Source organism: Heteronotia binoei, chromosome 5, assembly GCF_032191835.1.
Source record: "Heteronotia binoei isolate CCM8104 ecotype False Entrance Well chromosome 5, APGP_CSIRO_Hbin_v1, whole genome shotgun sequence".
Taxonomy (NCBI): Eukaryota; Metazoa; Chordata; class Lepidosauria; order Squamata; family Gekkonidae; genus Heteronotia; species Heteronotia binoei.
In genome coordinates this window covers 153,543,148-153,567,652 of record NC_083227.1, presented here as the reverse complement: position 1 = coordinate 153,567,652, position 24,505 = coordinate 153,543,148, and the positions used below count along the sequence as shown (strand labels likewise).

The 24,505-nt window shown below is 42.8% G+C and overlaps 1 protein-coding gene across 2 annotated transcripts in view; it reads left to right on the top strand.

Annotated features, from left to right (window-relative positions):
- KCNIP1 (potassium voltage-gated channel interacting protein 1) overlaps window positions 1-24,505 on the top strand; it is a 584,581-nt gene that overhangs the window by 362,876 nt on the left and 197,200 nt on the right. The gene's annotated exons all lie outside the window — the stretch shown is intronic.

Sequence of the window (24,505 nt, the reverse complement as noted above, 5' to 3'; positions counted from 1 at the left end):
CCAAAGCAACACAGACCAGGACCCTGCTATGGACGTATATATTCTGTGTATCTGTTTATGGGGAATCAAATAAAACTACATGGAGCATCTGTTACTCTCCCCGTATGAACCCCAGAGGGCACTGAGGTCAGCAAGTAAAAACAAAATGACCATCCCTGGGCCGAGAGAGGCCAGGCTCCAAAGCACCAGGGTGCGAGCCTTTTCAGTTGCGGCACCTGCACTGTGGAACCAGCTCCCGGAGGAGGTGCGGGCCCTGCGGAACCTCGACCAGTTCCGCAGGGCCTGCAAGACTGCCCTTTTTAGATGCGCCTATAGTGATACGGACTGCTGAGTTGCAATGAATGAAGAACCGCCATCTTTAACACCATTTAAACTGGCAGCATCAGCGCCAGAACAGCCATTACTGCCAGATATATATATATAATGTAATGTAAATTAAGTGTTTTAACTGAATTAACGGGTTTTTATATTTTTAATTTTAAATGTTAATCTAATGTTTTACTATTTATGTTAATATACTATTCACTGTTAGCCGCCCTGAGCCGCTTTGCGGGGAGGGCGGGGTAGAAATAAAATTTATTATATTATTATTATATTAAAGTAGCTGTCAAACGATGGGATCTCAAATCAACCAGACCTTGAATTGTTGCAAAGTTAGGCTTTATTCGATGATCCATAAGTATCTGAACGAAGGAAGATTGAGACTGATACATTGTAGCATTAGGAGGCTGGCTATATTGGGATACATCAAAGGGAACTATGCAAAGCCACAATTCTAAACATTGCGGAGGTGAGGTGCAAAGATTCACACGGTCTCTCCCTCTTATCTCCCGCTTGGCTATCCCCGGAAGACTAGCAGTAACAATAAGATAAGAGGGAGAGACCGTGTGAATCTTTGCACCTCACCTGGCAATGTTTAGAATTGTGGCTTTGCATAGTTCCCATTGATGTATCCCAATATAGCCAGCCTCCTAATGCTACAATGTATCAGTCTCAATCTTCCTTCGTTCAGATACTTATGGATTATCGAATAAAGCCTAACTTTGCAACAATTCAAGGTCTGGTTGATTTGAGATCCCGTCGTCTGACAGTAGCTTTAAAATAAACTTTTGGTGTTTAGATTCTGAATATTACACAAACAAGCAATGAATTATACATGCCACACACGTTGTTTAGAATTACTTTTAATTCTGTTTTGTTTTTAAAAAATCTTTTTTTGTTAAGTAGTAAGAGCTTATGAGCTAAGCATATGGGGTAGACACAAACAAGGCCATCTTTCAGGGCTCAATCCTTTGGGTGCAAAATTGTGCTGTGTGGGAGTGGGAAAAAAACAACAACATTATTTCTTCCCTTAAGGATTTTAATAGTAATGGGAAAATTCTAATCGCAGAAGAAACTCTGCATTTCTCACTAACCATATGCATCATGTTGTTCTTTTAGGGTTGTAATCTGCATATTTCAAACAGAAGGGACTCTTGGAGGTGGGTCTTTTCTGTGTTCTCCTTCCTAAAGTAGTCGTCTGCAGTTCCTCCCAAAAGTCAGTGCTATCAGGAGAGCCACTTTGACAAAATGTCATGCAGCATGCAGGGAGGAGAGGGAATCGAGTGAAATCACCCTGCCATTGCATGAGCTTGTCCTGCCCAGGTTCTACCCCAAGCAGAAGAGGGAAGGGGATGGGTTGCCCCAATATAACCCCCCCTCCCCCTGTGTTAAATGACATTTTGTCCACAATGAAGGTCTTCCAATTCCTAACATCAGTTTTTTTCAGGGTGACAAGGGGCTGATTTTCGAAGAGACTCTGCAAGGTGCTCAGGTTTGCTGGAATCCAACCATTTAGAATCCTGAGAGTTCTCCTGCTTCATGCTCAGAAGATAGGCTTGCCAGCCCCCAGGTCCCAACAGGGGATCCCCTGGTTTTGCAGGCTCCTCACCACCAGCAGCCATCTGGCTAGTGGGGGAAGTCTCACCCCAACAGGCACCATGTGCCTTTAAACCTCAGCAGGCTTAAAAGAACCTTGCAAACTGCTTGTGTTTTGGACTATGTGTGTGCCTTTAAATCTCAGCTGGAGGAAAGCTGCATGGGTGGGACGAGCAAGCAGAGTTATGTGGCTCTTCCTGGTGAGTGTGTGAACCATGTGAGAAAGGAAGAGAAGCAAGTACAGTCCCCCTATTTGTTTTGCATTGGTTTCAGAATGGTGTGTGTGGTAAAATGGAGTTAACTAGAACCTGATTATGGAATGGAGGAAAACTCCATCCCTTAGGCTGCTCTCCTTTTGTTTTTCTGTTAGTCTGAAGATGTTGGTTGAAATACAGCAGATGCTTACAGTCAGCAACTCCCATGAGTAAATTGCCCCAGTGACATCACAAAAGTGTGTACTTTCAAACTGTTTATTTTGGCTGCTCTATGTGTGTGTGTGTGTGTGTGTTCACTTTCATTTGGTGGAAGTGCAGCTTCTGGGAGATGATGAAATGAAGACTGTATTCAGGGGAACTGCACAGTGGTATTTTTATTTATTTTAGGGAATGGGAAAGTCTCTTGGCTCCACCCCCAAAGTCTCCAGATTCCACCCCAAAAGCCCCCAGATATTTTCTGAGTTGGATCTGGCAACCCATAAAATGGTGACAACAACAAAAAACCAATAGGATCCCTGGCCAAACTGGCCTGGAGAAAATTGCTTATTAACCTCAAAGTAATCCCTGGGCATGTAAGAAAGGGCCACAAGAACTAAGTACTGATGCAATCCTTCCTGGCTTCCCTCTCAAGATCTGCCTAAGCTCACAAAATCAGCATTGCTGTCAAACGGCCATCTAGCCTCTGCTTGAAAATCTCAAAAGGAGAGCCCACTACCTCCCGAGGAAACCTGTTCCACTGAGGAACTGTTCTGTCAGGAAGTTCTTCCTAAAGTTTAGCCCAAAACTCTTTTGATTTAATTTCAACCTGTTGGTTCTGGTTCGACCATCTGATGCAACAGAAACCAACTCCACGCCATCCTCTATATGACAGCCCTTCAAGTACTTGAAGATGGTGGTCATATCACCTCTCAGTTGTCTCCTTTCCAGGCTAAACATATTGAGCTCCTTCAACCTTTCTTCATAGGACTTGGTCCCCAGACTCCTCACCATCTTCGTCGCTCTCCTGCAGACACTTTGCACCTTGTCTATATTCTTTCTTAAATTGTGGTGCCCAAAACTGAACATAATACTCGAGGTGCGATCTAACCAGAGTAGAGTAAAGCAATATAACCATTTAAGAGTAATCATTGCAGCTGGTCCTTTTGTATTAATTCGTGTTGTCATTTTCTTCCTACCAGCACCGTGGTGTTGATCCTACATTTTCCAAAGGAGACCATCCAGTGCGGTGGCATGAATGCAGCTGGGTTCTCTATGTAATGTACACTGAATCAGGATCTATTAATGGAATGGACTGAATGCCATTGTAGAATTTTGAATCATAGCTCAACAAAGAGCAATCACTCATCTGAAACAAATAATTGTTTTTATCCTCTAAGCACAAAATTGCTTATGAGTGTTTCATTGGATTTAATAATTATAGAAGAGGCCTTAATTGCACAATTAACTCAAATGCTAAAGAGGTCACTACAAATGACAGCAATAGTTGCAATGCAATTAACATACCCAATTATGCAAATAATATTTTGAAAATATTTAGGCAGGGTTTAGAGCCTCATTAAATTATCCCCTGTGAAATGTTCAGTTTTTCTTAAAGAGGGGGGAATAGCTTGGGGGGAAGTGCTTGCCCGATGGATTGGAAAAAGCAGAACGAGGAAAGCAGAATTCAGTACTGGCTCAAAGACATTAAAGAAAAATTGAAGGGGATGTAGTCTAGTGGGTTATCATTGGGACTCATTTGCATATTAGACCACACCCCCTGGTGTCATCATTGTTTCACGCAGGGCTTTTTTGTAGAAAAGGTCTAGAAGGAATATATTTGCATATCAGGCCACACCCCCTGATGCTAAGCCAGCCAGAACTGTGTTCATAAAAAGCCCTGATTGGCATTTCAAGAAACACATGGTGAGTTTTGATGCCTACCACACATTACTCCACTCTCTCTTCAGTCACTGTATTTTGTTCCTTTGATCCAACAATTGCCAAAAGCACTGCCAAAACTTGCTTCTTTTCATGGCATGGTAACACCTTAAATTTTAATGAGGACCCTATGGCAACTCAGGATGGAGAGTATATGCAATCTTCCTCCAGTCTGGACTCATGGGGATAGGGTTGCCAAGTCCAATTCAAGAAATATCTGGGGACTTTGGGGGTGGAACCAGGAGACTTTGGGGGTGGAGCCAGGAACAAGGGTGTGACAAGCATTATTGAACTCCAAAGGGAGTTCTGGCCATCACATTTCAAGGGACGGCACACCTTTTTAAATGCCTTCCTTCCATAGGAAATAATGAAGGATAGGGGCACCTTGTTTTGGGGCTCATAGAATTGGACCCCTTGTTCCAATCTTTTTGAAACGTGGGGGGTATTTTAGGGAGAGGTACTAGATGCTATACTGAAAATTTGGTGCCTCTATCTCAAAAAACAGCCCCCCCAGAGCCCCCGATACCTGCACATCAATTCCCCATCATTCCCTATGGGAATCGTTCATGGAGGTGCATGATGGCTGTGGGGGCGGGGCTTCTCCCGCCGGCCAGCTGGCTGGGGGAGGGGGGAAGCCTGTAAAACCGGGGGATCCCCCTCTGGGACTTGGGGATTGGGAAGCCTACATGGGGACCAGATGCATATGGAATCCACAAGGCCAAAGCCTCTGTGTCCTGGCAACACTTGATGGTCTTAGGCAGCCCAGTAATGCAAGAAGTCCAAAATAGTTCCCAGAATGCCATCCCGCCCCCATATTGCACCACACTACTTCACAGTTCTTTCACTTACAAACAAGGTGCTATTGTTTCTCATGCTTACTTCATATGTCTCAGTTATGCTGCATTTTAATCTATTGGACTGGCCCTGTGAGGCTTTTTCTGTCCATGACTCAGATCTCGTTTCCTGTTCTGGAGGTTTGTGATCCTTGCATTAGCCACTGTGTTTATATCCATGTATGTTATCCAAAATTTTTAAAAAATATGCGGTACAATCATTTCAAGAGACTGCCAGTACCATCTGTTTAGACATTCTAATAATGTTGTAGGGTATTCTAGTCTAGCTGTTACCTCAGAGAAAACTTAGCCTCAATTCACCAATTCAATTTTAAGAACGAGCTGGCATTTAATTATCAATCTACTCATCATGCAGGTCAGCAACTTGCTTGCGGGGTAAATAGTGAGTGCTGCTTCTGCTGGGAATGCTTTAGTAACTTGGAACTTGGAATTGCTTTGAAAGATGCCTTCTTGCATTACCATTCATTTGACCAAATTTCATAAACAGGAAACACAACTAAAATATCAGCGGGGTTTAGAGGTTCTGAAAAATAAGTGCAAGTAATTGTATTTATCATTCAATGATTTAGAAGTTCTTTATGTACTTTTTTTTTGTCCTATCAGACCTCAGAATAGTAAAATCAACTGAATACTGTTTTATGCAATTACAAAGGAATGCTCTTCCCTGGTGCCTGGAACTATGGGCGGGGATACTTGCAGTCTAAAACGCAAGTCATCTGGGAAACTATTGGTGTAATCCTAAATAGATATATTCAGAATCCTGCACTCTACTGAAGGAGGCTTACTTCCCAGGAAGTGTTCTTTAGATTGCACTAAAAGGGTCTGGTGACTGAGTGACTAACTTCCAGACACCAGAGAGAAGGAAGGGATTAGCGAAACCATTCAGGCTTCCATATTTCTATCTGCCACTACCACTGTTGCATCAGCTATGAATAGGCTGTGTAAGTGGAATAGTGGAGGGAGTGGAAGGAGAGGGTTCAGGTATACCGTCTGTCAAGCATCGATATTTCCCAATAATCAGTCTTTTGTTGTTGAATCAAAAGTTGCTTTATTTAAGAAACTCAGAAGCTTTGCCAAGGACACAAGCCTTGGAAGTAATGACATACATAGAGTTACGCAGTTGCTACATAGGATAACTTCAAAGGGTACCATACAGATGCACCTTGAGTCACGGGTTTAAAGGTTACTACATACTAAGACCGTTTTCGCACACAGCTTACCACGCGGTCACGTTCCTGTTCTCTCCTCAGCATCTGTCGGATTTCCCATTATCTGCGCCGGAGTTACAGGAAGTGCTGCGGCTTTTGCGTAGCAAACGTAAACTGGGTTTTAGCGGTTTACGTTTGCTACACAAAAGCCGCGGCACTTCCTGTAACTTCGGCGCAGATCATGGGAAATCCGACGGACGCTGCAGAGAGGACAGGAACGTGACCCCGTGGTAAGCTGTGTGCGAAACCGGTCTATCTCTTTTATTACTAAGGAATTTAGGTTATTAAAAACATCTCCCTTTCTCACATTTCTTTCAGCTCAGATAAGAATGTCTGTGTGAACCTGGGGGAGAGGCAGCATGAGAGTAGTAACAGCCAGGCTGTAGCATAAACATCCTTGGGCCAGATGAATGTATTACTTTCCCAAAGGTTGTAAAGGAAGGGGGAGCAGTAAACAAGGGTTGACCTGTTTGGTGTAGTGGTTAAGTGTGCGGACTCTTATCTGGGAGAACCGGGTTTGATTCCCCACTCCTCCACTTGCACCTGCTAGCATGGCCTTGGGTCAGCCATAGCTCTAGCAGAGGTTGTCCTTGAAAGGGCAGCTGCTGGGAGAGCCCTCTCCAGCCCCACCCACCTCACAGGGTGTCTGTTGTGGGGGAGGAAGGGAAAGGAGATTGTGAGCCACTCTGAGACTCTTCAGAGTGGCGGGCAGGATATAAATCCAATATCTTCATCTACCTCACAGGGTGTCTGTTGTGGGGGAGGAAGGTAAAGGAGATTGTGAGCCGCTCTGAGACTCTTTGGAGTAGAGGGCGGGATATAAATCCAATATCTTCTTCTTCCCTATCGAAGGAACCCTTATGTTACAGAAATATGCATGCTTGACACCTTCTCGGGCTTGAATAATGGAAAAGAAAGCACTCAGTTCAGAATGTGGATGTGCATTACAATCTGCACATTCCAAGCAGCACCTCCATTTGGGCAGTGACACTTCAGCATGTACTGCTCAGTAAGATAGTGCTTCTAGAGAAAGCAGCAAGCTCTCTTGGTGGTGAACAAAATCTGAAAGCAATTGTTACAGTTACAGTAATGAGCAAAGGATGAGTTTTCTTGCTCGTATCCCACTCCCCACCCTTGGCTTTCTTCCCCCAAGCTAGTGCTTCTTTTCCTTCCCGGCTGGTTGCGCACTCTTTCATGATGCTCTGAAAAGGTTAAAAGTAAACTATGCACATTCTGTACCGGTTGGCCATCTGGAGGTTTTAAAAAGATAAGACATGTTTCTCAGCAAGAACAAACCATGAAATGGATTTAAAATGCAGGTTTTAAAATGGCAATTTACATCAAACGCCCTGCATTTCACTCAAAGATATCCACAAGTGTTTTCTGTAAAAGCCTTTTTTTTATAATGATAATAATAATAATTTTAATTTATATCCCGCCCTCCCCGCCGAAGCAGGCTCAGGGCGGCTTACATAACATAAAATACAGATATTACAATAACATAATAATAAAATATTCCAATTACATCATAATTATATTTCTTAAATTAAATATACTATTACATTTAAAACCAACAGTTGAAACTAACAATTTAAACCACAGATTAGTTTGGTGCTACTATCTTGGTATAACACAGTTTTTATATGACGACGGTAACATTCCACATTAAAAAGCCAGCTGGAAGAGGATGGTCTTGCAGGCCCGGCAGATCTGGTTAAGGCTCCGTAAGGCCCGTACCTCTTCTGGTAATTGATTCCACCAGTGGGGAGCTGTAATCGAGAAGGCCCTCTTTCTCGTAACTTTCAACTTGGCCTCCTTCGGCCCAGGGATTGTCAGCAAATTTTGCGAGCCAGATCTCAGCGCAAAGCACAGTTCCTAAATTTTATTCATTATCAGCATTTTAATGAAGCAGACCATCTTCAAAAGTGGTTGCATTAACTATCCTTTATGGGAAATGTTGTTTTCCATTTAACCGTTCAAGGCTATTCCTCATGGATTTATTTATACTGAGGTCCAGAGTCAGACAGAGATACCTCTCCGCACAATGAAAATGGTTATTCTCTTTAATTTATCACTAGGTCACCTTATGTAATTTATCTTGTGCCATATGTCCACTTCGGGAAACTCTTTTCTGTGTACGCCATGCTACCCTATTCTTCCCAAGACTTCAGAAACAATGATCAAAGTGAGGAAATCAGTTGTTCTAGAAACAGCAGCACTGGATAGCTAACGTGTGTGTGTGTGTGTGTGTGCAGAATATAAAGGCAGGTGAATGTTTTAATACAGGATACATTACAGAATACAGGGGGGTATTTTTTTTCTGGGCAGTTTAATGATATCACTGCACCAACTGTGACATTCTCATCTGTACAAAGTGTTAAGGATTTTTTTTTTGTTATTATTTTTAGACAGCTCAGCAAGAACAATTAATTTTCATAGTCCATTTCAGGACACTTTTTGAGGAGAGAAAAGTTGCCCGCTTCCTCAGCAATAACGGAGGAAGCTTCCCTGCCAAATTAAAATCTCATCTAGCCAGTTATGGAAAGAATCTGCCAAAATAAGAAGAAGAAGAAGATATTGGATTTATATCCCGCCCTCCACTCTGAAGAGTCTCAGAGCAGCTCACAATCTCCTTTCCCTTCCTCCCCCACAACAGACACCCTGTGAGGTAGATGGAGATATTGGATTTATATCCCGCCCTCCACTCCGAAGAGTCTCAGAGCGGCTCACAATCTCCTTTCCCTTCCTCCCCCACAACAGACACCCTGTGAGGTAGATGAAGATACTGGATTTATATCCCGCCCTCCACTCCGAAGAGTCTCCGAAGAGCGGCTTACAATCTCCTTTATCTCCTTCCCCCACAACAGGCACCTTGTGAAGTGGGTGGGGCTGAGAGAGCTCTCCTAGAAACTGCCCTTTCAAGGACAACTCCTGCTAGAGCTATGGCTAATCCAAGGCCATTCCAGCAGGTGCAAGTGGAGGAGTAGGGAATCAAACCTGGTTCTCCCAGATAAGAGTCCGCACACTTAACCAGTATACCAAACTGGCTCTTTAGAACACAGGGAGAACTGTGTTCTGTGCAAATCTGGTTGTCTTTATAAATTGCTGCCACAAACCCTCATATGCATTCTTCATTGAAAATAATGGCCTCAAACTCTGGAATCGCATGCATTTAATTCCAAACCACTAATGCCTTACCCAAAATAAGCAGTAAGGGTAATTCCCCTCCTCCCAAGCCTGGATCTGAAATTATATTGATCTTTGTTGGTGCGCACCCCTAGATTGCACTGAAAGATAGTTTAAATATTTAAGTTGCATGTCAAATTCACACCACAGCATAACTATTGTGTCATGCCCCATTCAAGGTGCTGACTGGCTTGCTACTACTGCTGAGGGGAGGGATGGTGGCTCAGTGGTAGAGCATCTGCTTGGGAAGCAGAAGGTCCCAGGTTCAATCCCCGGCATCTCCAAAAAAGGGCCCAGGCAAATAGGTGTGAAAAGCCTCAGCTTGAGACCCTGGAGAGCCGCTGCCAGTCTGAGGAGACAATACTGACTTTGATGGACCCAAAGTCTGGTTCAGTATAAGGCAGCTTCATATGCAGGAGGGACGGTGGCTTAGTGGTAGAGGATCTGCTTGGGAAGCAGAAGGTCCCAGGTTCAATCCCTGGCATCTCCAACTAAAAGGGTCCAGGCAAAGAGGTGTGCAAAACCTCAGCTTGAGACCCTGGAGAGCCGTTGCCAGTCTGAGAAGACAATACTGACTTTGATGGACCAAGGGTCTGATTCAGTGTAAGGCAGCTTCATATGTTCATATGTTCGTCATTGTCCCTCAGAAATGTGCTGACCAGCTTACTGTTGATCATCATTGTGCTGTTGCTAAAAGGATCCAACTGCTACAGAAGAATCGGCTCCATTCTGTGCCATTAGTTGGCTAAGTACTGCAACATCCAGTGGATCAGGCCACCATGCATCCTACCCCTGCAGATATACATTACTGTTCCACAATTTGCAGCATTAGCCTTACTTGGAGCTGCAAATCTGCATATATTCCTTTTTTTGCTTCAAGAATAGGAAACCGTGGGTAGCCTTTGCATCCTTAGCGCCAACCTTTGCCACGTTTAATGAAAAAGTGCACCCTAAGGAGAAGCCCTTTCGAAACAGATAGATGAGGTATCAAGCAAGGGAAGTTTATCAAGCAGATTGCTTTTTCTCTCACGAAGGTAGCATATTCAGGAAACACCTGGGTGCATAAATCCATGGCTCTTCTGCCTCCAACGAAAACTACAGATCTAAGTAAAATATTCTGGTAGCTTCATTGTTTTCTATGCTGCTTCTGCGTTTGAGACGACTTTAAAATGTTGACGTTTCAACAAGAGTAACTTGCTTTTTTTTCTACATTTGCCCCGTCAGGAAAGAATTCATTTACAGTAACAGTTTTGCAGGTGTACTGCAGAAAAGGGACTTCATTCATTTATTGCCGTTGAAATGTGAAAATAACTTCAACTTGCTAGCTGACTTCTTATCATTTATAGTAGCATCCAAAAAAAAAAAACAGTTAAGGTCAGAGAGGGACTTCATATTAAATTCTGAATATATTGTCTGTGCAATGTTCTTTAGACAAATGTACAAACAAGACAGGATGTGCTAGAGAGTTTGATGCATAACAGTTAGTTTGTCTGTGTGTACTCGTGCTATAAGGAGTGAAAAAAATGCAGTAAGAGTGGAAGGGTCTGAGAAGGACAAAGGGGAAAGTGTGTTAATTGACAGTGAGCCCCTGGTACAGGGCATTTAATAGTATGCATAATCAATACATTTATTTATGGGGCATGCTTCCAACCATGCAGTTCCATCAGATAGAATGATATCTCCATCTGCTAAAGTGGAGGCAGTAATTTCTGCTAATTCCAGATCCCCACTTTGCCTCCTATGCTGATCTTAAGCATCCAATGACACACACACATGCACACACACACCCAATCAGGAGCAAAGGAGGCCAAACTGAGAGTAACAAGAGAGCAGGCCTTCTCCGTAATGGCCCCCCAGTGGTGGAATCAATTACCAGAGGAAGTGCGAGCCCTGCGAGACTTTAATCAGTTCGACAGGGCTTGCAAAACCACCCTCTTTCTGCAAGCATATAAGGAGCCCTGAAAGCGATATCTAGCCATCGAAATACATCTATTGAACATAGCACCTTAATTTATTGTAGTTTTTAACTTTTATGTAACTGTTTTTTAAATGTATGTACTAACTGTATTTTAAAATTGTTTTATGTAAATCATGGTATACCATGTCTTGTTAGCCGCCCTGAGCCTGCTTCGGCGGGGAGGGCGGGATACAAATAAAAGTTTATTATTATTATTATAAAGTTTCAGAGGGCTCAGTAGGCTACAACAGGAGGATTTTGTGGGAAAGTTAAGACCATGGAGAACTGGATACACTCCTGTACTTATGGTCATATCAGTACCTGATGTTCTGAAATCACTTAGAAATCAACTGGCAAAAAAAATCCTGTTTCATCTATATTTGAAATAAGATAAAGGCAGGATTTTGTTTTGTTTTGTTGCCGTCAAACCACAACCGACTTATGGTGACCCCATAAGGTTTTCAAGGCAAGAGACATTCAGAAGTAATTTGCCATTGACTGTCTTCATGTCACAACACTGGTATTTCTTAGAGGTCTCCCATCCAAATACTAGTCAGGGATCACCCTGTTTAATGAGATCAGGCTAACCTGCGCTATCCAGGTCATATACTCAAACGAGTGCATATTTTTATCCCTAAAATATTACTTATCATTTCTATAACACCTATGGGGGGGGCGGGGTCAAGAGTTAAGTGTAAGAGCTAGGCAAAACCATCCTCTATCAACTTGCGTTTAAGATGGAACCCGGAAATGACACCTAGCCATCTTATACATATATTGAACTGTGGCACTTTATTTTGTAGCTGTTAATAATCTTAATTGTTATTTAATTTAATTGAATGTATTTAACTATTTTAATTGCCTTTTATTGTAATGACTGGATTTTAGCGTAACCATGGTGTAAACCATGTCATGTAAGCCGCTCTGAGCCCTCTTTGGCGGGGGAGGGCGGGATATAAGAATAAAATTATTATTATTATTATTAGGCAGGCAAGGTGTAAAATGAGTCCCATGGATAAGCATAATCAAGATGGAACCCATGTGTCCCATGTTCAACACAATAGGTCTGATCCAGAAAGCCACAAGTAAATGTAGATCCCAGAGTTACCTGCAGAAATGCACATTATGGCTTTTCTGCACAAGCTACAGGGAATCCCATTTACTTGTAAATTATCCATTGTGGCTTCTTATTCAGTTTGGTGTAGTGGTTAAGTGTGCGGACTCTTATCTGGGAGAACCGGGTTTGATTCCCCACTCCTCCACTTGCACCTGCTAGCATGGCCTTGGGTCAGCCGTAGCTCTGGCACAGGTTGTCCTTGAAAGGGCAGCTGCTGGGAGAGCCCTCTCCAGCCCCACCCACCTCACAGGGTGCCTGTTGTGGGGGAGGAAGGGAAAGGAGATTGTGAGCCGCTCTGAGACTCTTCGGAGTGGAGGGCGGGATATAAATCCAATATCTTCATCTCCCTCACAGGGTGTCTGTTGTGGGGGGGGGGGAGGAAGGGAAAGGAGATTGTGAGCCGCTCTGAGACTCTTCGGAGTGGAGGGCGGGATATAAATCCAATATCTTCATCTCCCTCACAGGGTGTCTGTTGTGGGGGGGGGGAGGAAGGGAAAGGAGATTGTGAGCCGCTCTGAGACTCTTCGGAGTGGAGGGCGGGATATAAATCCAATATCTTCATCTCCCTCACAGGGTGTCTGTTGTGGGGGGGGGGAGGAAGGGAAAGGAGATTGTGAGCCGCTCTGAGACTCTTCGGAGTGGAGGGCGGGATATAAATCCAATATCTTCATCTACCTCACAGGGTGTCTGTTGTGGGGGAGGAAGGTAAAGGAGATTGTGAGCCGCTCTGAGACTCTTCGGAGTGGAGGGCGGGATATAAATCCAATATCTTCATCTCCCTCACAGGGTGTCTGTTGTGGGGGGGGGGAGGAAGGGAAAGGAGATTGTGAGCCGCTCTGAGACTCTTCGGAGTGGAGGGCGGGATATAAATCCAATATCTTCATCTACCTCACAGGGTGTCTGTTGTGGGGGAGGAAGGTAAAGGAGATTGTGAGCCGCTCTGAGACTCTTCGGAGTGGAGGGCAGGATATAAATCCAATATCTTCATCTCCCTCACAGGGTGTCTGTTGTGGGGGGGGGGGGAGGAAGGGAAAGGAGATTGTGAGCCGCTCTGAGACTCTTCGGAGTGGAGGGCGGGATATAAATCCAATATCTTCATCTACCTCACAGGGTGTCTGTTGTGGGGGAGGAAGGTAAAGGAGATTGTGAGCCGCTCTGAGACTCTTCGGAGTGGAGGGCGGGATATAAATCCAATATCTTCATCTCCCTCACAGGGTGTCTGTTGTGGGGGGGGGGAGGAAGGGAAAGGAGATTGTGAGCCGCTCTGAGACTCTTCGGAGTGGAGGGCGGGATATAAATCCAATATCTTCATCTACCTCACAGGGTGTCTGTTGTGGGGGAGGAAGGTAAAGGAGATTGTGAGCTGCTCTGAGACTCTTTGGAGTGGAGGGCGGGATAGAAATCCAATATATTATTATTATTATTATTATTATTATTATTATTATTATTATTATTATTGACTGGACATGCTCTGTGTTGACATTAATTAGTACAGCAGAGCTAAACTCTGTGGTGCAAAGGTTGTAGCTTTTTCATCATCTAATTTTAATAAAGTTCAGTCTTAAAGAATACAATAGCCAGAATATTGTTATTACATTAAATTTTAATTATACTTGTCTACAAGCATTTTTTTTTCTTCAGGACTCTGATTGACCATGAAGAAATTAAATAGAACATGCTAGGAAACATCATTAAAAGAAAATGGGTTACACTCTAGGTACATTTAGTAGTTCACAGATAATAATGGGAGAAAAAGGCACTGAAATAGCAAGCTAGGTGATAAAGACAAGCTTAATAATGATCTCCTGTGGTAATGTTTTCACTGTAATAAAATAAATGATTAAACTGAAGATTGTTAATGCAGTTTTCCTCTAGGGAATTGCTTCCCTTTAATTTGTACTTATATCTTGTTTTATTCAAGGTTTGAGCTTTTATGTGTGCACACACTTCTTCAGATATAATGAAATGAAAGAAAACCATTCAAACTTATAGACAGAGGCCCCACAGTATGCTAACAACTTTATGGTTGACTTGGAGCAGCACTTTCTAAATTCCAACCCACTCATACCACTCTTATACCTGTGTTACATTGATAGGCTTCCCAATCCCCAGGTCCCAGCGGGGGACCCCCCAGTTGTACAGGCTTCCCCCCGCCCCCAGCCAGCTGGCTGGTGGGGGAAGCCCCTCCCCCACAGCCACCATGTACCTCTAGATCTCGGGCAGGACCTGCAAACAGGTCCGGTTTTAAAATGTGTGTGTGCCTTTAAATTGGAGCAGGAAGTACTTCATGGGGAAGGGTTAGCAACAGCAGACCTCATCAGAGTGCAGCCCCTCCGTTTGTTTCACTTTCGTTTCAGAGCAAGTGAGTGTGTGTGTAGAAGAGAGCAGTGTAGCCCCTGTACTTTCCAGACCTCATTGTGGAGGCACCAGAGACAGTTAAGTGTGTGTGTGAGTGTGAGAGAGAAAGTGGGGGGAGGGGAGGGAACTCTGTTATTCCCTATGGAGACCAATTCCCATAGGAAATAATGGAGAATTGATCTGTAGGTATCTGGGGCTCTGGCGGGGCCTGTTTTTGGAGGTAGATGCACCAAATTTTCAGCATAGCATCCCGTGCCTCTCCCCAAAATACCCCCCAAGTTTCAAAAAGGGTGTCCAATTCTATGAACCCCAAAAGAAGGTGCCCCGATCCTTCATTATTTCCTATGGAGGGAAGGGATTTAAAAGATGTGTTGTCCCTTTAAATGTGATGGCCAGAACTCCCTTGAAGTTCAGTTATGCTTGTCACACCCTTGCTCCTGGCTCCGCCCTCAATATCTCCTAGCTCCACCCCCAAAGTCTCCTGGTTCCACTCCCAAAGTCCCCAGATATTTCTTGAATTGGACTTGGCAACCCTATACATTGATGACAATTTTATTGTCTGGACACATGGTAAAGAAGCTCTGGACATATTCCACCAGGCTTTTACCACACCATCAACCTGACAATGAACCAATCTATGCAAGAAATACATTTTCTGGAAACTACTGAAAGAATACACAATGAATGCATAAATACTACCTTATACTGGAAACTTACTGACCAACAAACATACCTACATGCAACCAGCTACCATCCTAAACACACCAGATGATCCATTGTATACAGCCAGGCTCTACGCTACAGCTGCATCCGACCCAATCCTACAGAGAGATATTCCCACCTGAGGTATCTAAAATAACCTTTCTGGAACTGAAATATCCACCTGATGAAGTCAGAAAACAGTTTAACAAAGTTGGAATGGTACCCAGAGAAAACCTGTTACAAGACAGGCCTTAAAAAGACAGTAATAGCAAACAAATAGTGGTCACAAACAACTTGCAACTCTAGACAGTTCAACGCATCGTCAGTGACTTACAACCTCTACTGGACAATAACAGTTCTCTTTCGCAAGTACTGGGAATCAAACATTTTCTTGCACACAGACAACCTCCCAATCTCAAAGAACTCCTCACCCACAATAATGCAACATCTAATTTGAACATGGGCACTGGTATCAGAGCTTGCAATAAACCCAGATGCCAACTTTGCTGCCATATACACTTAGACAACATAATCACTAGACCTAACAACATCAACTACAGTGTAGTTACTACACAATCTCAGGCTCATTAACTTGCTCATCTTCATCCAGGGCTTCCTGGAGGACACATCAGCACTAGATCCATTCCAGTTTGGCTTCTGCCCTAGCCACAGGACTGAGACCATCCTGGTCACCCTAATGGACGATCTCCGAATGCAGCTGGATCAAGGGAGACCAGCACTGCTGTTACTGTTGATCTTACAGCAGCATTTGACTACAATCTGCTGACCCACTGCCTCGCCAACGTGGGAGTATGGGGGCTGGCCCTGACTGAGATTGATGTATCTACAGAGCTACCTCCTCTGCTATGTCCCTGGAAGAACCTTACCCTCTCTACTGGTTATAATTTGATAGTGATCCCCAGCCCCAAAGAAGTCTGGTTGTCTTCATCAAGAGCCAGGACTTTTTCAGTCCTGGCTCCAACCTGGTGGAATAAAGTTTTGATGTTCTATTGGAAGATGAGTCAAATGTAGTAACAATCAAACAACCACATTATACACAGATCTAACTTTATCTCATGCTGGTCTCTTCATTGCTTACAATTCAAGATTGTTGGATTAGGCTAGTAGGGATTATTTAGTTCTCATGCATACATTCTTTCACACTTCAAAAATGGCACCTTTTCTGTTGTTAAATAATGCTGGCAGAAGCTTTTGTCACTTTTCCTCTTCTACATTAGGAAAAAAAAAATTCTTTAGGCTAGCGCACTGTGAGCTGCTGTATGACAGTGTCCTAAATCAGGGATGACCCAACTGTGGCTCAGGAGCCACATATGGCACCTTAATGCATATTCTGCAGCTCCCAGAGGTTGAGGAGGAGCTTAATGCAGGCTTACTTTCAAGCAGGCCTCAGACTCAGCAGGAGCTCACAGGAGCACAGCTCCTGAACCTTTCTGAGGGTTCGCCCTCCTCCTCTCCACCTACCTACCTTGTCCATTGAGTAATAGGTGCAACTGCATAACAATCTCTGGATTAGGAGACCAGGCAGCCAGTCAGCCACCAGGAACTTTGCCACACCCTCAGCAGCCCTCATCAACCCCCGGGGAAGCCCACACCACCCTTTCTCCACTTCTTATGTGATTTTGGGTGGTGGGTGGCTTGCTGGCCTTTTGATGGGGGGGGGCAGCCCAAGAGAGCCCCAGGTGAGCAAGGCCCTCGCCCAGGGCTCTCCTTCCTTGCATCAGGTTGATTTTGGCTGGGGTGGGGCACCTTATGCTAATGAGTTATGCTAATTAGCTCCACCACCTATTATTCTACAAAGCCACTTGTGGGAAGGGCGGGATACAAATCATAAATAAATAAATAAAAGCGACATTTGCTTTCAAGCATTCTTAGCATTGGAACCTCGGCCTCTGAATGCTGACCTGTAGGTAGGCAACTATCTATATCTTCACACCATGTGTGAAGCAGGAAAGGAGGGGGAAATAGGCATGTTTGCAAGCGCTTCTCCTCTACCACAGAGGTTGCTCAAAGACCTAGAGTGGGGAAAGAGAGTGCAAGAGCTGAGGGAGCCACTGGAAGGAGGGACAGAATTAAATAGGGCAGCACAGGGTTCTCCTTTAGTTTTATAGCTCTTGTAGGAGATATATTTACTAACCTTGGTGTCAAGGTTAAGAGAAATGCATAATGATAGAAATGGTGGTCAGCGATTTATATGGTACATGTGTGTTTCCTTCTCCCACTGGTGCCAAAAAATAATTCTCTAATCTTTCCCTATGCTGGTTTTATGGGGACTGTTATTCCCAATGTGTAATAGTTATTCATGTCTCGCGGCTCTCGAACATCTGACATTTATTCTATGTGGCTCTTAAGCAAGTTTGGCTACCCCTGCCCTAAATGAGCCATTCATGAATTAAATCTAAAGTATTCAAGATTAACAGCTTTGTCACATTGTTTCATAAATGGTATCCAGCATTAATATAAACCGGCAATTAATTGATCAACAATACATTTGTAAGCGAGTTATTTTCCAGACACACAAGGTTTTTTAAAACCTACTTTTTCTGAGAGAACAATGACTGTGAAAGACCAATAAAGCAAATTTAGTAACTTCTCCTTAAACACATTATAAGACTATTTAAATGCCTCATCCAGGTGGTAATCACTGGCATTTTGCCACTCTTTTATACTCCGTCAGAGTTAAGATATGAGGAAAGGGGGAAATCTGAAGATTCTTAATGGAAAGAACAATTTTCCTCAGTGATTACTGCTGATTGCAAAATTGCCTCTTCATAGAAGAAAAATCTCAAACTTTATTAGTAGTACAAGATCTTTTGGTTCTAATTAACAGAAAATAGACATGTTGCACAATTCTCATAGTACATTTTTTGTCACTTATTATTCTGCTGTCTGGCAGGATTCTCAGAAGAACTAATTTTTTTTTTGCCCTGTGAAGAAAAGGGGAGGAAATATCACCATTATTTTACAAGGTAGAAAATCCTGGTAATTTTTCTGGCTCCAAATTATGCTTGTCTGCCTATTCCTTTTGATTATTCTGTTACTGCAGCAAAGTATGCACAATGTCAACATAAACATTCATATTATTTACGCTACAATTTTGTTAAGCAACTGAAAGGAAATTGAGGAATTTATGAAAAGCAGAATTATTAATTTTTTTTCGAGTCAAAGCAAAACAGTGTTTTTTGAGAGGACACTCCATTCCAGAAAGAGAAAGGCAGGATAGACAGTTCTGTGGTTCTAGTTTAAGCCGACAAGGATTCCCTATAGGACTGATTGGAACCTATGTTGCATCGTACTAGTAAATGGAACATAAGATTTTCCACACATTAATTATTGCTTTTGATCATTTGGAGAACCACATGTCCATGTTTATCCTTCTTCCTTCCATGCTGCTTAGAAACAAGAACAAAAAGCAACCAAAAATGAAAGATTAAACTATCAACTGAGAAGAATGGGAAAATGTATTCCGATTGCCAGTTCAAATTTTACCTCAGCACTGAATCCTCTAATCTCACCTCACCATTACCGCCCCTCTGCAATAGGAGGATAATAATATTGACATACCTTACAGTCTTGTCGCAAAGATTCTTCTGTGAGGAGCTTTGAACACTCTAAAAGGCTGCTCAGTGGTAGAACACACGCTCTGCAAGCGGGAGGTCTCTGGTTTAATCCCTGGCATCTTCCTTTAAAGGCTATCAGGTAGTAACACTGAGAAAGATCTGTATGTAAGGCTTGGAGAGCCACTGTGTCTCACATTAGTCAATGCTGAGCTAGGGCCATTATTTTGATGGTATAGGGCAACTTCACATATAATACTGTATCTGAAAGTGATTGTCACAAATACATGATGACAATTGAGAAAAATGGAACATGTCATTTTGTCTGTCATAAAGAAGATGCGCTGATTGAAACGATCTATTTTTTTTTCCCATTGACTTTATTATTTTTAAACCCAATTGTGCAGGGCTTGTTTATTAAAAGGGATTCTCAGATGTGCTTTGAGATGGTGGCATTCTGCTTACTGAGAGACAGACGCAACAGATGTTAGTTCTCTGAGTCAGTCTTTTTTATCTGTCAGGCCGTGCTTCTTCCTGTTCATTTGCTGAGTCCTCCTCCGTGATACAAAAACTGATGATGCAGGTAATGATTTTTTTCTAAGCTTCACACATAATCTTCAGGTGGGATGGCAATTTTTACTTTTCAAAGATATGGATTCCATGTCGTATATTTTTCTACTCTTTTCCAGTCTTGAATTTTTCATTTAAACAACATGTCTTGCCTGTTGGCTGTCCCACCCTGCCAAAAATTACCTTAAAGGGAGTTACTTTCTGGATACATTAGTCCTATTTCCTCCCACACTAATCGTTCTCTAATATAACACTTTAGCCTGGCCACATTAATCGCTGTCAGGAGAAGAGGCACACCATATTGTGATATCTTGCATTTCTACAGTTACTCATTATGGTAAGATGGAACAAGAACCTGGCAAAGGTTTGGGTTTGGGGCCGCAACCTTCTGTTGTGTCTAGCTCTGCTCTCACATTTAAAATGCTCATTCCTTCAGAAAATTAAGGACATTCTGTCACGTTTGCATCCCTGAACTGGCTGTGCTTTTGCGCTTGCACAATACTACAAAATAATCATGTCCCTTCTGTCTGTAATGTGATTATAATATCCCTTTGCAGTACAAGTGTTTATGGCTCATACTCTTTAAAAAAAAAACTGGTCCTTGAGCAATTGATAGAAAGCTAAAAATCACTCTAGTAATGAATTTTCATACTAACACTTTGCAAGATAAGGCAAACCATTCCCTTGGGATCCTGAGAAATCCCTGAATGAATTATTTCATAAAACCTGCAGGCAATTAAAAACAACAACAGCAGAAGCATATCTCTCCTGTAGCAGCTCACTGTCCCTGCTCCTCTTAATTTTACTCTGAGACACAATTAGCCAAGAAAGAAGGGCTAAGATAAGCAGAGATGAACAGCGAAAGGCAGTTCCTGCTACTTTGTGTTTGCTTATTATTCCCTCATACCAGCCTTCTCTGCTTCACAGCCTTCTCTGCTTGGCATGCAGAATATCCTAGGTATTCCAAGAGCCAGTCTGGTGTAGTGGTTAAGTGTGTGGACTCTTATCTGGAAGAACCAGGTTTGATTCCCCACACCTCCACTCTCAGCTGCTGGAACGGCCTTGGGGCAGCCATAGCTCTATCAGAGGTTGTCCTTGAAAGGGCAGCTGCTGTGAGAACCCTCTCCAGCCCCACCCACCTCACAGGGTGTCTGTTGTGAGGGGAGAAGATATAGGCGATTGTAAGCTGCTCTGAGTCTCTAATTCAGAGAGGCAGGCGGGTTATAAATCTGCAATTCTTCTTCTTCTTAGGTTCAATTCCCAGCATCACCAGTTAAAGAATCTGGCAATAAGTGACGTGAAAGACCTCTGGGATCCTCGAGAGCTACTGCAAGTCTGAGTAGACAATATACTGATTGTGATACACCATTGTTATTTTTCAGCATAAGGAAGCTTTGTATGTGTTCACAGAATCATGGATGGAATAAGGAATGTAACATGTGGCTGCGTACATAGTTTCTTCCTCTGCAGATGTGTTGTTTAAAGTGGCACCTGAACCACATTTTGGACTTTAAGTTGGAACAATATTAATATCTTAGACTGAGTATACATTTCCATCTTTGCCTTTTCATGGGACATCAGATTTAAACCTATCCCTCTTTTGAGTAAGTTAGAAATATGACGGCATTGCACAGCCAGAGAATGCAGGGCTAAGACTCTATCAAACCCCTTTTGGTCATTCTTAGTAGAATGAATGTATATGATGGGAGTGGACAGGAGTACCATAACAGCAAATTTGCCTGTTAGTCGGAAGACAATGCCTGTCATCTGGATCCAACTTCCCTTTCCTACTCTTGCATGTTCCTTCAGCTTCCATCCTCTGTAAATGTTACATTCACACAGGCCTGGAATTCAGCAGGTGCTCACAGGATCACAGCTCCTGAACCTTTCTGAGGATTCCCCCTCCTCATCTACCTACCTTGTCCATTGAATAGTAGGTGCAGCTGCATAACAATCCCTGGATGAGCTCCACCACCTATTTTTCTACAAAATGACCCCTGCATTCACATGATATATGGGCTCACCGACCACAGATATCAGAAGCGTGTGGTCCCCTCGATCCAGCTCGTATGCAAAATTTTGATATTGTATGAACCGGGCAATGCATAGATTTTCCATGTGAGTATTGCCTCCTGGGAAATCCATATGTTGCCCAGTTCACTCAATAAAGTAATCGAGTGTATCCAGCCACACCGTTGGGACTGCACATTCCCTAAACGTGCAGGAGAGCCAGTTTGGTGTAGTGGTTAAGTGTGAGGACTCTTATCTGGGAGAACCAGGTTTGATTCCCCACTCCTCCACTTGCACCTGCTAGCATGGCCTTGGGTCAGCCATAGCCCTGGCAGAGGTTGTCCTTGAAAGGGCAGCTGCTGTGAGAGCCCTCTCCAGCCCCACCCACCTCACAGGGTGTCTGTTGTGGGGGAGGAAGGTAAAGGAGTTTGTGAGCCGCTCTGAGACTCTTCGGAGTGGAGGGTGGGATATAAATCCAATATCTTCATCTACCTCACAGGGTGTCTGTTGTGGAGGGGAGGAAGGTAAAGGAGACTGTGAGCCACTCTGAGACTCTTCGGAGTGGAGGGTGGGATATAAATCCAATATCTTCATCTACCTCACAGGGTGTCTGTTGTGGGGGAGGAAGGTAAAGGAGATTGTGAGCCGCTCTGAGACTCTTCGGAGTGGAGGGCGGGATATAAATCCAATATCTTCTTCTTCTTCTAAATGTGTGGTTGGTAGGTTGGTAATTTGTTAATCTAGTACCTGCACTGAACCCCAGAAGTGCTCTTGTCTACATGTAAAAGAACTGAGTAGACCGCATGCACACGCGCGTATCTTGCATAAGTCAGTGTACCACAAAAAGTCACTTTTCCCTGCGTGAGGGGAAAAAAACACATACACGTACCAGTAAATTTTCAATACTAAGATAGCTTGTGGTGGTGATCAGAGATAGTAAATGTTTATCAGCCTAACAAAATGCCACACTGATTAGTTCCTTATTTTTGCTGTGATGATATACAGTAGCAAAAATTAAACTGTACAATGCAGGATTTATCTAGTAAGCCTCTGGCTGACCTTTGCCTTATCATTCCTATGGGATGGGGGAGAAAATTATATCGATTTTAATCCTAATGCAAAATACATTGCTTCTTGAGATGGTGCATTCCTTCAGTATCCATGTGGGACTGAATTGTATTTACAACTGTGTATTACCTACGAGCTATCTTCTATTGAACAGAAATAACCAAAGGGTCTTTTGGGACAATACAGAATTTGCTAATATCCAACAGGCTGTTTGCAAACACCATTAGACTCACTTTAATTATATTCAGAAATATTCTCACTGTTTTTGTTAGCTAAACAAAGTTAGCATGCCATTTTACAACAGTCTCTTCCATCAAAGTCTTTTGCAATACTTAGCTTGAGATTTTTTTTTTTTTAACATTACTTTTGTTAGCTTTGCTTAACCATTTTGTTGAAAGTCTGCTGGACTGAAAACGAAGACTGTATGCCTGGATCAGTCTAGAAGCTTCAATCAGCTCTTACTATGGTCACACCAGGGAATCTCTGCTCAAGGGAATTGCAGCTGAGATTGACAGAGGTGAAAGGGTTGTTAATTTTATACCTGTGAAGTCAGAATCAGACTTCAGTGTCAGTATAACTGTGCATTATCTGAGCTGAATTAGCATTTCCATCTTACTCTGGATTTAAACCAAGGTAAATGAGATCAAAATTTGGTTCTGCATAAATAGGGGGTTTAAACCAGCTTTAGATAATATTTTAATATTGGAGCTGTTCTCTGAAAAAGGTATAAGTAGCCAATTTCCCCTACTACTGAACCCTTTCTACTGACATTTACACTTAGTTATTTAAATGACAGTACCAGATGTGTAATTGTATGTATTTGACTCACTGAAAGACGTAATTTTCTGTTTATTAAAACAATTGTAGAATAATAATTATTAAAACAATTGTAGAGTGTACTTAAGATATGCAAAGCCCTGTGCAAGGAAGAAGAAGGCTTCTAATAGATCTTTTGCTTGGGGTTTATCTGAAGCCAGGCCCATAGCCACGGAGGGGGAGGGCTAGGCCCCTCCATCCAAACCCCCCTTCCAACTATATGGTCCCTCCTTTTAGTGCCCCGCTCTCCCTGCCACTGCTGCCATTGCTGTCCCTGTAGCTCCAGAAATCAAAATAAGGTAGAGTCACAGAGAGAGGTTGAAAACAAACAAATACTGTGACAAATAATGAATAAATTGGAAACAATTCTTATTGAAAGTGAAATCAACACCTGCTAATATAATGAGGTAAAAATACTAGTACAAGAAACTTCACATACAACAGAGCACATGGAATAGTGACAACTGGATATTACTTCCGAAAATGCAAAGTGCAAAAGTGCTTTAAAAGTTTCTATAAAAGGAGACTCAAACAACACCGCCTCTGAAGGAGTCTGGTGCTAGCCGAAAGGTTGCCGCACTGTTTCAATGTCTCTTTATCAAAGAGGAGGTATTTGACGATTTTCCATGACAAGTAACTGTCATTAGAACACATTGTTACCAAACATTAAGAATAATTACATAAATATACAAAAATACAGAGAAGAACTCACTATAATCAAAGTAAACTACAACTCATACCGAACAAAGCCAAACAGTCTTTACAAGGCGTATCACCGCAAGAGGATCCACAAGCCACAGCTGTTCCTAAAGAAGTATTACCCCAATCAACAACACCTGTGTGTGAGAATTGAGGCAAGGCTAGGAAATTACCAAAATGCCAAATAAATACGGCCGAACCGTATTTACAGCTGAATCAACAAACCCTATACTTGAAGGGTTTTTTTGCCCCAGTATGTATTACTATACACTTACCAACATTGAACTTCATTTGCCACATTGCTGCCCACTAACCCAGTTTGTGAAGGTCCTCTGT